Raw genomic sequence first — 13,838 nt, forward strand, 5'->3', positions numbered from 1 at the left:
ATGGAGATCAGACAGTGTGGTTCTGACACACTGCAAACCGCCAGACATCTGACTGCCCAGGTACCTCTGCACTGTTACCTGTGCTGCTACATCCCCCTACCCCCACACCCTCCACCCCAGCCTGTCCCTCACCCCCTGACACCTCCATTTCCATTTTCACTGACTGGCTTTCTTGCCTGCATTGCATGCCATGCTGGCCTCTGGCTTTTTTTTACTATTCCCTCCATCCAGGACCAGGAGACACATCAATTGCAGGTATTTCCTCAGCCTGACAAAGGGTTTTTCAATCTGAAAGCTGGCATCCTGGGCAGCTAAGCGAAGCACACTGCGAGCCTCACAACTGCACTGCCACTAGCAAGCATCAGGCCTGTCAAAGATGTGACAGGTCTGGCCGTTCCCCAGCCAGGACTGTGTAAGTGCAGGGTTAGCTAGAGGTTATGGCATCTCCTACCTGTCTTTCACCAGGGGATCATTGGGCATGGCATTTACGGGGCTGCCATCCCACCAGGAGTCCCACCAGGTCTCCCTACCCTGGTAGGGGTCAGTTTTAGTGGTCATGTCCAGGACATGGGGCCTCCTCCTTCCCCATAGCCCTATCCCATACCTCCAAGTTCACCCTCTCACTGGGAACACTGGTCGGTGGACAGGACAGGTGTTCCCAGGCAACTGTGGGAGATCCAGCACCACCTGGCTGCAGCTTGCCCAGTAGGCCAAGGGGTCACGCAGCAATGGCTTCACATCCTTGGCAAGATATGCCACCACCAAGGAGTGAGCACCACCTGCCTGATGCTAGGGTCTAGTGACTCTGGACCCCACCATAGATGCCAGGCCCTTAGCCCATATTGGCAGCACCTGTGGTGGAGGACAAGACTGGTTCACGGACAGTGTGCTAGCATGAGATAGCGGATCCCCCTGTTCCATGCCCCCTGTCTCCACCATTCTGCCTCCCTGACTTTCTTTACCAGCACCTCTGTCCACTGATTCAGTGCTTGGCTGCTGCATACGGTGCCCTTCACCCTTGGGTCATACATGGCGGCCAGCGCATGGACTGTACTGGACCACAAGGGATCAAGCCACTTCCTGATGCCTTCCTTCAGCTGCCTCACCAGTGCCTGCATGTCTGGTGACAGTGGCCTGCCCCAGCCAGGAACATGGATCTGGAAGCTCTCCATTTGGCTCGCAAATCCCCTCACTATGGTGATCACCCGACTGAAGAGGGCAGCAGACTTGCTGAGGCTCTTGGTGACCTTGGGGAAGGGCTTTAGGACCACCAAGATCTGGGAGATGGCCTTGATCAGGGATATTGGGATCAGTGGCCCCCTGAACAGAGCTGAGTGGAAAACCATCTCATGGATGCCGTCTGTTGCTGCACCAGCCTCTCAAACCTCAGGTATGTGGCGTTCCACTGAGTCTCCACATCCTGCATGATTTTGTGCTGTGGGATGTTCAGCTCTTTATGTTTATCCCGCAGCATCTTGCCCCCCTTGATCCTCCTGGGCATGTAGCCAGCCACCTTCCTGCATTTTGAAATGAGCTTGCTGGTAGGGGCAGTGCCATGGCCGGCAGCCCTGTCCCCCTCCAAGGCATCCCTGACAACAAGGTGCAACTTGTGTGCCACACAGCGGATCCCAACAAAGTTGGTATCATGGACCCCCTTGTCCAGATTGGCCCCATGCTCAGTGACCATGAACCCGTGGATGAGCTCACCCTTCCCAGCAAGCCATGCCTGCAGGAAGTGGTTCATGGCCCCCATGATCTCTGTTGCTGTGTGGGACTCATCCATTACCTCGGCTTGAAGGAGAACCCACCCACAGCCTGACTGGTCACACCAGTGCCCCGTGAGGGAGAGGTAGGCATGATCTCCACCCCGGCTGCTCCAGATGTCTGAGGTGAAGTGTAAGGTCACCTCTGGACATGCCTTGCACAGGTCCTCCCTCAAGTACTCTTTGCATGCCTCACACAGGGATGGCAACACCATCCTACTGAAGGTGGTACACACGGGCACTTGGTATGATGGGACCACAAGCACCATGAGCCGCCTGAACCCTGGCCGCTCAACTAGGGAGAATAGCTGGCCATTGGCAGCAAGCATCTCCCCAATGCTCTCAGTGAGCTCGCTTGCCTTTGGACTGTGCCCCCTCTGTCTGTCTTTCCACCACTGTCCCAGGGTGGCATGCCTCTGCTTTGAGGGGACGGGGGCTTTGGAGCGAGCGGTGGACTTCTCTTTGGGCACGCTCCTGCTGGTGCCAGGCTGAGGAGGAGCAAGGGCAAGGGGGTGGTTTCTGCAGAGATGCATGAGCATCCCTGTGGTGCTCGTATGTTTTGTTCCCTTGCCCTAGCTGGTTTTGGGTTGGCAGTGCAGGCAGATAGCATACGTGGGATCATGTGCCAGCTCAACATGATCCCAGACCACAGTACCTGCTCGCTTCTGGGGTGTGGGTGCTTCTGTTCTGCTAACATCTGTACAGCTCAGACTGTTTACATCTGGGCTTTTCCTTCTGAGCTGTGCAGGACTCCAGGGAACAAGTCCCAGGAGCCTTTGGAAGAAAACAACTGCAAAATTGCCGTCTTGCTTCAGTCCTTTTCTACAAGGCAGGATTTAAGTCAGCTGCACACTCAGAAACCTGATTGGATTTACCCAAGTCGTTCAGTGTCAGACGGAGCAGAGAAAGACCTCTGAGTTAACTGTGCTTTTGGGGACCTAGACTAGTGGTTGGTGCAGAGGAGAGATGAGAGATCAACTGGACAAGAGCAAAGGATCTCGGCAGGGGAAGCCTGAATGTGACAGAAGATCAGGACATTTCCACAAAAACAATTTCAGTAAGTTTGATGCATCAGTGAAGTATCCTGTCTTAGTAAGATGCAGAGATTATAAAACATTAAAAGTTGGAAAACCTGGCTACGGAAATCATACTGCATTTTATGTATAATAGATTCAAAGCTCCAAGAGTGAATAAAGACATTTTCAATGTTTTTGCTATTAATTCAGATAAAGTTAAACGGTTTATAGGGAGTGGTGTGGAGGGTGGGGTGGAAATAGAACCTCAAAGGCAATCAAATGTTATATAATATATTTATTCACATGTATTTGTTTCTCCCATACATTTTCTAGGTGAGATGGATAATTTATAGACTTTCAGATTTACAGTAAAAAAAAATAAAAATAAAAATCCTGAGTTGATGCTGGGCTGTTTTCTTCACTTTCTAAAGGAATATCAATATATTTTATTTTATGTAGGGTATTGCCAGGGAAAAATAATTTATTAAAATCAAATTTTCCATGAGGCAAAAAATGGAATATTTTCATTCTTAGTATGAAATTTAGACACATTATTGATGGGAATATCAAAGCTACTGAGTTTGTTACTCTCTTCCTTACCACAGCCCTTCTTCTATTTTACCCAGTCCTTGCACAGTGCCCTGGGAAGGAAGATGTCCAACGGGACCACTGTAACCGAGTTCCTCCTCCTGGGCTTCTTGGACACTCAGGAGCTACAGATCTTGCACTTTGTCATCTTCCTGGCAGCATACCTGGCAGCTCTGGTGGGGAACCTCCTTGTTCTCACTGTTGTTACTACGGACCACCACCTCCACAGCCCCATGTACTACCTTTTGGCAGATTTGTCCATTCTTGACCTTGGCTCCATCTCTGTCATTGTCCCCAAGTCCGTGGCCAATTCTCTCTTAAACACCAGGACAATTTCCTATGCTGGATGTGTGTTCCAGGTCTTTTTCTTCTTCCTTTTTCATTCAGCTGATTTTGCACTCCTAACTATCATGGCATATGACCAGTACATTGCCATCTGCAAGCCACTGCATTATGAGATGATAATGAAGAGGAGAGCTTGCATCCAGATGGCTGCCGGTGCTTGGGCTGCTGGTGCCATCAACTCTGCAATGCACACTGGGAACACCTTTAGTCTCCCCTTCTGCCACTCAAATATCATCAACCAGTTCTTCTGTGAAATACCCCAGCTGCTCAAGCTCTCCAGCTCTGACACATACCGCAGAGAGCTGGCAACTCTTGCCTTCAGTGCATTTTTATCTTTAGGCTGTTTTGCTTTCATCGTTGTGTCATATATTCAGATCTTCACCACAGTGTGGAGAATCCCCTCTGAGCAGGGCCGGCAGAAAGCCTTTTCCACCTGCATTCCTCACCTTATCGTGGTCTCCCTGTTTCTTTCCACTGCCATCATTGCCTATATGAAACCCATCTCTGACTCCCCATAACTTCTGGATCTCTTGGCAACTGTTCTGTATTGTGTGGTGCCTCCGTTGGTTAATCCAGTCATCTACAGCATGAGGAACAGGGAGATCCAAGCTGCCCTCAAGCAGCTGCTCCACAGGCTGATCCTCTCCAAAAACAATATGCACATCTTTGTTTTATGACTTTGCTTTACTTACATTTATTTTAGAATTAACTCATTAAATTATTGTTTTAGTGTGCAACCTAGTTACAAAAAATGAAGGTGGTGGGTAAATTCTGTAGCTTTGTAAGAACAATAACACTTGACTTTGGTCATTTTGTGTTAACACTGTTGAGGCAGGAACGTAATGTTTCATGCATCAATTTTACTGTCTGTGCCACCTAAAATAAATCCCATCAATTGCAAGATGATGAAGAATTGAAGGCTTATGTTTGCTAATTGGTGTAATCAATTATTCAGATCACAGAATATAAAGGTAAATATCCAAATGATGTGAAACTGGAAGAAAGTGCAAATACTTTAGGGGATAGAAACAGAATTCAAATGAATCTGGATAGATTGGAGAGCTGGGCTTGAAAGAACAGGATGAAGTCCAAGGATAGAAATGCAAGTTGCTGCACCTAGGGAAGAATAATCAAAAGCACAGATACAAATCAGGTTATAAATGGCTGGGTGGTATAATTGTTGAAAAGGGTCGGGGGGGGGGGGTCTGGTGGCTAACAGACTCAATATGAATCAGCAATTTGATGTAGCTACAGCAACATTAATGCAGTTTTGGGCTGCAACAACAGGAGTATTAGTTATAAAACATGAGAGGTGATAGTACCACTCGACATGGTGCTGGTTAGGCTTCACCTAGACTACTGGGTGAATTTCTGGGCTCCACATTTTAAGAAGGAATATGAAGAAGTTAGAGAAGTTCAGAGATAGGTGACAGAAGTGATAAATGGTTGGAAGGCAAGCCATGCAAGGAGAGATTGAGAGAACTAGAATGGGGCAATGGGTCCTGGCCTGTGATCACATCGCTCTTTATATTGTTATTCTGTGACCTATTAATGCAACATGCTTGTGCTGCCATAGAAATCATACAACTCATAGAAAATTGGGGTTGCAAGGGTCCTCAGGGGGTCATCTAGTCCAACACCCTCCTCAAAGCAGGACCAGCCCCAACTAGATCATCCCAGTAAATGCTTTGTCTAGGAGTGTCTTAAATACCTTCTGTCCTATGAGAAGAAACCAGAACTCTAGATGCACCTCGTCCCAGCTAAATAACTGCTGCATCATGATATAGAGTTGGACTTGATTTAATTTTTGTGGATTGTGTCCTCAGTGGGCGAGTCCAGCCAAGCATACATGTGCGCCTTGCAGTGCCTCAAAGCCACATGCAGGGACAAAATCAGACTCCTGGATATCAAAGGGTCAAAAAAACCTGTAGTGGAAAAAAAGCGGTCACTACCCCACCTGGCCCAAGAATCCCAGCAATTAAAAAAAAATCCAGTCCCATCCCCCCCGCACTCACTGGCAGTAGCAACTGCTGTTGGGGTCACTGCCCCCCCCTCCCACACAGCCGGGGGCAGGGTGATAGTCGTAGTGGCCACAGCCCAGGCCCTGCTGCCCCGTGCTGCATGTGGAGGGCTCTGCCATTAGGCCCCAGAGCCCCCGCTCCTGCCGGTGAGTAGAAACTTTTTAAAATTATTTATTTATTTTTAAATGCTGGAGACTGGGGGTAGGGGGAAGACATCGGGGGTTGGGGGTGCAAGCAGGGGAAGGGGCTGGGTGGGGTAGCCATCGGGAGGTCTGCAGGAGCCAGCGGGGGATGAGGCCAGGCCGGGCAGCAATCCAGGGGCCTGGGGGAGCAAGCGGGGGTGATAGCCCCTGCAAAGGCCATTTGGCCTCTGTTGGGAGGGCTGTAACCCCCGGGGGGGGGAACAACAAAAAATATAGGTATTTAGAATTCACTTTATTATGCTGATATAGACACTGGTAGGCTTCCAAATTGCTTTAACATTGTAGATGTATCAGTAAAACATTGCCCAACTGATCGCTGTCTCTCTCTAGTGGTCTTTTGTTTTAATTGTGGAGCAACATGGATTTCAGGGCATTTTACAGAGTGACTTGGGGATTTTTGCATAAGGGATTTTTCAGTTTTCCAATAGGGAACACCAGAATTGCTGCTAGGGAGGCCAATGGCAGGACCTGCCTGCTCAAAGCTGGCACGTTAAACCCAGCTGGAGGAAGCTGACGTCCTGGCCAATTCAGGCCAGGAAGACATGCTTCGACAGGTCAAAGCAGGCCACCACACTGGGAACATTTTCCAGGCAATAGCTGCCCAGATGGTCAAGCAGGGGGCACACATGGCAGTAGTGCCATACAAAGGCCAACTCTGCTGCAGTGGGTAAATCCTACATTTACAAAAGACTTTGACTACCTCAGGGAACTGATGGGCAGGATCTCCTGGGAGGCCAGTCCAAGGGGAAAAAGGAGTTCAGGAGAGCTGGCTGTATTTTAAAGAAACCTTATTGAGGGTGCAGGAACAAACCATCCAGGTGCACAAGGAGACTAGTAAGTATGGCAGAAGATCAGCTTGGCTTAGCAGAGAACTATTTGGTGAGCTAAGATGCAAAAAGAAGCTTATAAGATGTGGAAATGTGGACAAATGACTAGAAATGTGGACAAATGACTTCTTGTTCTTCAGCAACAAGAAGTCAAACAGGTCTTCCTGCTCCTGCTGAACTACCACCGCCTCCCACTCATACCAAAATATTTGCACGGCTGTCTCACCCACACGCAGTGCAGACCACATAGCTTCTTAGTCAGTCACACGCATCTCTCTCCTTCCCTCCTGGCCTTTTCCAACCAACCCAACCAGATGTCCCGCAGATTTATCATGCTCTGATGCATCTTAGCCCCACCTACATCTAAAGTCACTATCATTAACAGGGGACTCAGGGATGCTGGTTCAGGATCAGCTCTCCTTGACTTGACAGGCTCTTGGACAATTCCCTTCAGAGAAAAGCAACACAGTATGGGGTTCCAGCTCCTTTAACCCTCCATTCAACCAAGCAGCAATTCTGGGCCGCCTCTCTAGCCCAAGAAACTCCTCCCCTTCCTCCATGACCCCCTAGACTGTAATGGCAGGGGAGTGTGCAAACTTTCTGGGATCACACCTCTCCTTTCTTCCTCCCTGATTTCACTCTTACCCTACCCATCATCTTCACAGCACTTGGATTTCTCTACAAGGACTGTAAACAGCATTTATTTGTCTATAGTGTTAAACAAACCTTTGATTGGTTCATAATAAAAACTGATTTTGGTTTATAAAGAAGAGCAAGAGAATGGTACTCAACTTATGGTTGGGCTTATGACCATGGTGCCTTCATCTCACCACACAGTACAGCACCAGGGTTGACTATGTTCTCCCTCGCAAGAATGCCCTAAGGGCCACGCTATTCCAGAGCCTGGGGAGCCTGTGCAGCCCATGCCCTGGGAACATTTGGTTTCTTGGCTCACACATGATATGAGTGCTCATGATCATCCAGGAACATCCTCCAGTGCTCGCCACTATGGCTTAACATGACTTCTATGTAATTTCTTCTCCCAGAACAGCTGTTCAGATCATCAGTGAATTGCTTCAGATGTCTGCCATAAAGATTCATAAGTCAGGGGAGGAGCATGTATGTTGTGTACTCAAGAAGAAGACAATGCAGGTGGGAAAATATCCATTCCTTCCACTTTTATGTTGGTACTGGCACATGCTAACACTCTCCATATTAATGATCAGCACCAGCCTGGTGTATGTGAAGACTTAAGTGCAATGAACTTTGCCTGAACACCTTATGGTTGCTTGTGTGACTTGCCTCCAGGCCTTCATGATAGTCTGCAGCAGGATGGAGAATAAACTTTTGAAGCGAGTGTGTAAGAACCTATAGTTGATTAAGTGCAGGATGGGAGGGTGGGTGCCAATGATGGCTCTACTTCAGATTAGGAAATTCATCCCAGGTATGATCCCCCTGGAGGAAATGCAGATCCAGCACCCTCTGAATGGCACAGCTTACCTCCTCTTTGGGTGATGTGGTCATAAACTCGTCCACCCTTTCCTAACAGAAGAGAGTTTATCAAGATGCCAGTGTCACACTTACATTGGGGGCATGGTTTTAAAGTGTTGAAAATAGCTCAGTACAGCTCTCCAGGGAGGTGACCATACTCAACCTGAACATCTGTTACCATTGCCCATCCCCCCTGGCCTCCAGCAGTATCCACTCCCACCAGTTCCTGTAAAGCCTGTGTTCCTGCCATTTCAGGACTAGATCCCCTCGCAGAAGACACATGGGGTCAACTACTCAGAAGGCTTGGATGTTGCCACACACTACTTCCTGAAAGCCTCTGCAGGATAGCGGTCAAGACGCCTAGAAGCAGGCTGGGATTCTTGCTCTCTGGTCCCCTATATGTGGAGCACCTAAATAGTTTCCCCTCCCACACAGCAAGAAGCACTTCAGTTGGGAAGGTACAAAAGCACTTCAAAGAAATGCAGGATCCAAAGTGATTCACATGTAGAGTTGTCCAGATCCGACATTATTCTTTGACCAGTAGCAATGTTCTATCAAGGGTGTGAATTTTTATCAGGTTTAACTAAATTAAACATGGTCACATGTTAAAATGTATTTGTTATGTATCTGTTTTAGTTCTTCATCTCTGCTTTATGAGCAAGCCTGGAATTGTAAATATAGCCCATGGGGAGTTTCGTCCTTCAAAATGGAAGACTGAGTCTAAAATTCTGGTAAGTTGCTGAGGTCATAATTACTTCATATCCAGTGACACTACACTGGTCCTAAGGAGAAGAGAGGGTTTTCTTTCTCTCTTCCTATTTGTTATTCATTTCATCCTGTCTCGCTCTTGCTCTCTCGCGCCACCCCCCTCCCTCCCCTTGGAGGTTATTTAATCAGATCTATTAATATTATGTCTTTGCCTGCACAATAATATAACAAGACCATTAGCAGAAGTGTCTGGAGTATTATCACCTTCTCAAAAACAAGATAAATAATGATGCCAGGGATGTCATTGTATCATACATGTAATGTAGAAGTGGTCAAAAGCATGGCTGAAGTACCACAGGATCTTTCTGAAAAGATGGAAGTCCCTGAAGCAGGAGAAACGTTACATCTGAAATGCATCAGCATAGAGAGTTAGTTAGATACAGAAGCTATTCTTTTCTCTCCAGAATTATGATGGAAGGGACCAAACCAAGGATTCAAGCTTTTCTTCACTTTTGTAAGGTAAAGCAATACATTTCTCTCTTTTTTCCTAATCTGACCCATATTCCAAAACTCAGAGAAGAAGAAGAAATGAAATAACCTGAATATTTCATTACTCATATAGACTAATAAATACAAAACATAACAAGAAAACGAGGCATTTTTTCTGTCTATATGGTAATATTAATCCTTCAATTTCTATTTCCTAGTGCATTAACTCCAGTAATGTGCTTCTGTGATAAACTACATTACTTGTTGGTAGTATTTCTAGGTTCTGTGTCTTTATGTTACAATAATTACTAGTTAATTCCTAGTCTACAGACCGCCTTCACCCCATCTCCAGTGAAATTGCCACCTCTGTCTGAGTCTGTAACCTTCAGAAATTCCCATCTACCAAGTACATTTATTAGTTACTGAGTTGTTTTCTGTATTTTGTGGGAAAAGCTTCAACCTGGGAGGACAGTCTACAACCACAAGCAAATATTTGTTGCCTCTTGAGGTAAGAGGAAAAGTCCCCAGTGGAATCAGCTTGCTTAACTTTCCAGGGGCCCAGAGGGTCTGTCTCATGAAAGACCATTTCTGCCTCATAATTTAGGATTATTTTGAATCCTGACAAAAAAAAAAAAAAATCTTTAAGATTCTCTTTCCACTTTGGACACAAATCTCATTCACCTGCCCTCTTTTTTTCCTTCAATTATGGGTGGTCCATAGTGCCTGACTGTATAGCTATGGCAAGAATGCCTTTATCCTTGCCCTGGGAATTACCCCAACCTTGTAATTATTTGTGCATGCTAAAGGGCTGTCGTGGTTTCACTGCAAATGTTTTGGCTCAACTAGATTGTGGTGATTCAAGGTCGCCCAGTAACATTTCATTACTTTAGCTTGGCACTTTGTAACAGCCTACAGGTCAGTGCCATCAGTTTATCATATGTTTTTGTTCTTTTGGGGAACTTACCTCTTGCCTGAGGGGTGAACCAGGGAGGAGGGGGGCAATGACACAGATGGCCCCATCCCCAGTCCACCTGGCCATTGAAGCAGCACTACTGACAGTGCCCTGTGTGCCATGCCCATCTCTGCCTTTTACACTCGTGTGAAGAAGTAGTGCAATGACTGTTCTACACTCCGCTCTCGCAATTCTTCCTAAACAGCAGGGGTGAATTTCAGTAGAGACACATGTACATAGTTGGCATCTGAGTCCCTTACAGTTTTTAGATATCATGTATTTGTAGAGAGCAAAAGAAGTCATTTCTTTGGTCAGAGAAAATGCCCTTTTAGTTAAACTACAGTCATGATTTTTGGAACCTAACAAATGTTTTCCCAACGCTTGCAATCGGCAGGATTTTCTAATGCAGTAACAGGGCATCTTAACAACCAAATGGAAGAAAATAATGCCATTCATCTACCTATGGAGAGGCAGCAGGGTTTTACTCCGATTCAGAATCTATTCATTATTCTTCATAGTGTACCTAATTGTTGGTCAGAAATATTCCAGAGTCCTAAGTTCATACAATTAGCCATGATAGGAATGCATACATTTTCACTTTATAATGTAAGGATTGATCAGCGTTAGTAGCTGGAGTATGTAAAGTATAAACTGAAAACGCTATAAACCTTTGATTATCTTTCTTAGAACCATCTTCTAGAGCACAACGTTTGAAACAAAAAGAGGCCTGAATGGGATTACTGTTATCAGATGTGATAATTGAAACATAGATGTCCTCATTTATATTACAGTGCATGCAATATTTTCTAGGGCTGTGAGAAGCTTCAGGTGCCGATTTGATTTGGAGGAGATTCGGCCTGATTCAGCAGCCGAATCTCCGAATCTGAATCGAATTTGGAGACCAATACAAAGATCTAAATCAATTCAAATCTCTAAAGCAATTCAGAAAAGATTCAGAGAAAGATTTGGAGATTTGGTGATTCGGGCAGTCCCTGCTCACCACCGCAGGGAGCTGGACCCAGGCTTTGTGCCCGTAAGTAGGGGGTGGGGGTTGGGGCTGGAAGAGCAGATGAAGGATGAGGCCTGTTCGATTCGGAGATTTGTCCAATTCAGCAGCAGCTGAATCTCCAAATCAAATGACTGTCCCCCAAATCAACTGAATCTGAAATGAGTACTAGCCACTTCACACAGCCCTAAATTATTTTTCCATTTTCTTTTATTCCAAAATCTCTTGTATAACAGAGTTTTTAAACTGAGGTTTTCTGGATTACAAGAATCTATGTTTTGCCTTATGCTATTAGGTGGTGAGCATAAAGGTTACATGAGGCAGTGTTTGCACATCCTATAAAACATTTCTGGTATGTCTATCAAAGATACTATTTCCCTTTTTTTTTTTCTCATAATGGTATAGGTGGAGCAATGGCTTATGTGAAGGTGAATATGTAGCACTATTCACCTCCAGAGTGGAGGATTGGAACACCTCCCTGGATCAGTCCTGTTCAGTCAAGATTTGTATCCTGAAAACTCAGGAGGTGGATTGATTCAATGGCATTTTCAAAAGAGTTATATTCTTCATATAATTTTGCAGAGCTGAATGGAATTTCTCTGGTGCCATGGCAGATGCAGAAGTAGGAAATCAAACGTCTGTCACTGAATTTATCCTCCTGGGATTTGAAATTCTTCCAGAGTTGCAAATATTTCTCTTCCTGCTGTTTCTCATACTCTACGTTGCAACTGTGGCTGCGAACATCCTCATCATTGTGCTCATCATAGCTGTTCGGCAACTGCACACCCCCATGTACTTCTTCCTGGGGAATTTGTCCTCCTTAGACACCTGCTATAGCTGCACCCTCCTGCCCAGGATGCTGGCCAGCTTCCTCACTGAAGACAGAGCTATTTCATTCCCTGGCTGCTTCATCCAATTTTTTTTCTCTTGTACGGTGTTAGCTACAGAGTGTTGTCTCTTAGCCGTGATGTCTTATGATCGGTACTTAGCCATATCCAAACCTCTGTATTATACAGCCCTTATGAGTGACACATTTTGTTTGAACCTTGCAGCTGTTTCATGGATCACTGGATTTATAGTTGTCTCCATTGTATATCTCTTCCTTTTACGATTAAAATTCTGTGGACCCAATCAAGTTGACCATTTCTTTTGTGAATATGTTGCAGTGATTAAACTCTCCTGCAGTGACACCTATGAGATCAAATTTGTTGTTTTCACTTTGGGCTGTGTGTTCCTCTTTCCCCCGTTCCTTTTGACTCTCATGTCCTATGTCTTCATTATCACCACCATACTGAGAATCCCTTCTACTACCGGGAGACGAAAGGCCTTTTCCACCTGTTCCTCTCATATTATTGTAGTGACCATTTTCTACGGGACCCTAGCCACTGTGTATATGTGTCCACAAACCAAGTCCCTTAGAGCCCTGAACAAAATATTATCTCTTTCCTACACTGTGCTGACTCCATTGGCCAACCCTCTCATTTACAGCCTGAGAAACAAGGAAGTAAAGGCAGCTGTAAAGAAAGTTGTCTCTGTGTTTATGAACTGGAAAAGAATAGAACCATTTCTAAACTCCATCAGCGGGTTCAAGGAAAATGGAAATAATAGGAATCAGAGCTGGGGAAACTGAATGGCTCCCAGGCCCTGCTCTTTTGGAGAATCCTAAAAAAATGGAAAATATATATATATTTTAGACCCTGTTCTAAAATGAGTTGACCTGACGTCATAGTGTTATAATTTCAAAATTGTTCTAAACAAGAATAGTGAAAACATTTTATTGTATGAGCATGCTCTGCTTCAAGCTTTGATACAACCATTTTCCTCAACCTAAGGCTCCCTGCCCTAAGGCCTGAATTTAACTCTTCCTTTACGTTGTAGACTGTGGGTGTGTGCATTGGCAGTTACCAGGGAGTGACTGATGTGTTAAAAACCTAACCTCTTTTACACCTTGTTTGCACACTTGTATCCTAACCCTCAGACAGTTTAGTTTGTCCATAAAAATGTGCAGACACTTGAACAGAGCTTACAAGACCCTTACTCCATCTCTATCTCTCTGACATTTGTAAATATGTTTTGTGTAATTCACCTCTGAAACTGTGTCAATTTTCATTATGCCCTGATGAATGAGTGTCAGAATTACTAGAACGGAGGCTCTGAGTATAAACTATGACTAGCAGGGATTTGTACCTGATGTAACTACTGTTCCATGATTTATATGCTAGTATTAGAATTTTTTTGGAGTGAATGAATATTTTCTTCCCTGCCTGAATATGGGATTGATACTGCTGAACTAAAGGGGGATTTTAAGAACCTGAATGATCTAATATTGTGTTCCGATAATCCTAGGGAAACTGGTAATATTGAAAATCCCTATCAATTTTAAATTGGGAAGATGTCTTAGGCAGGCATGGTGAATCTCCTCTGTGATA

General features: G+C 45.3%; 1 pseudogene; it reads left to right on the plus strand.

The window, feature by feature from the left end:
* Positions 1–1,194: 1,194 nt before the first annotated feature.
* LOC132251764 (olfactory receptor 14A16-like) lies at positions 1,195–8,602 on the plus strand (annotated as a pseudogene).
* The last annotated feature ends 5,236 nt before the right edge of the window (positions 8,603–13,838 follow it).

This window comes from Alligator mississippiensis, chromosome 7 (assembly GCF_030867095.1).
Source record: "Alligator mississippiensis isolate rAllMis1 chromosome 7, rAllMis1, whole genome shotgun sequence".
Taxonomy (NCBI): domain Eukaryota; kingdom Metazoa; phylum Chordata; order Crocodylia; family Alligatoridae; genus Alligator; species Alligator mississippiensis.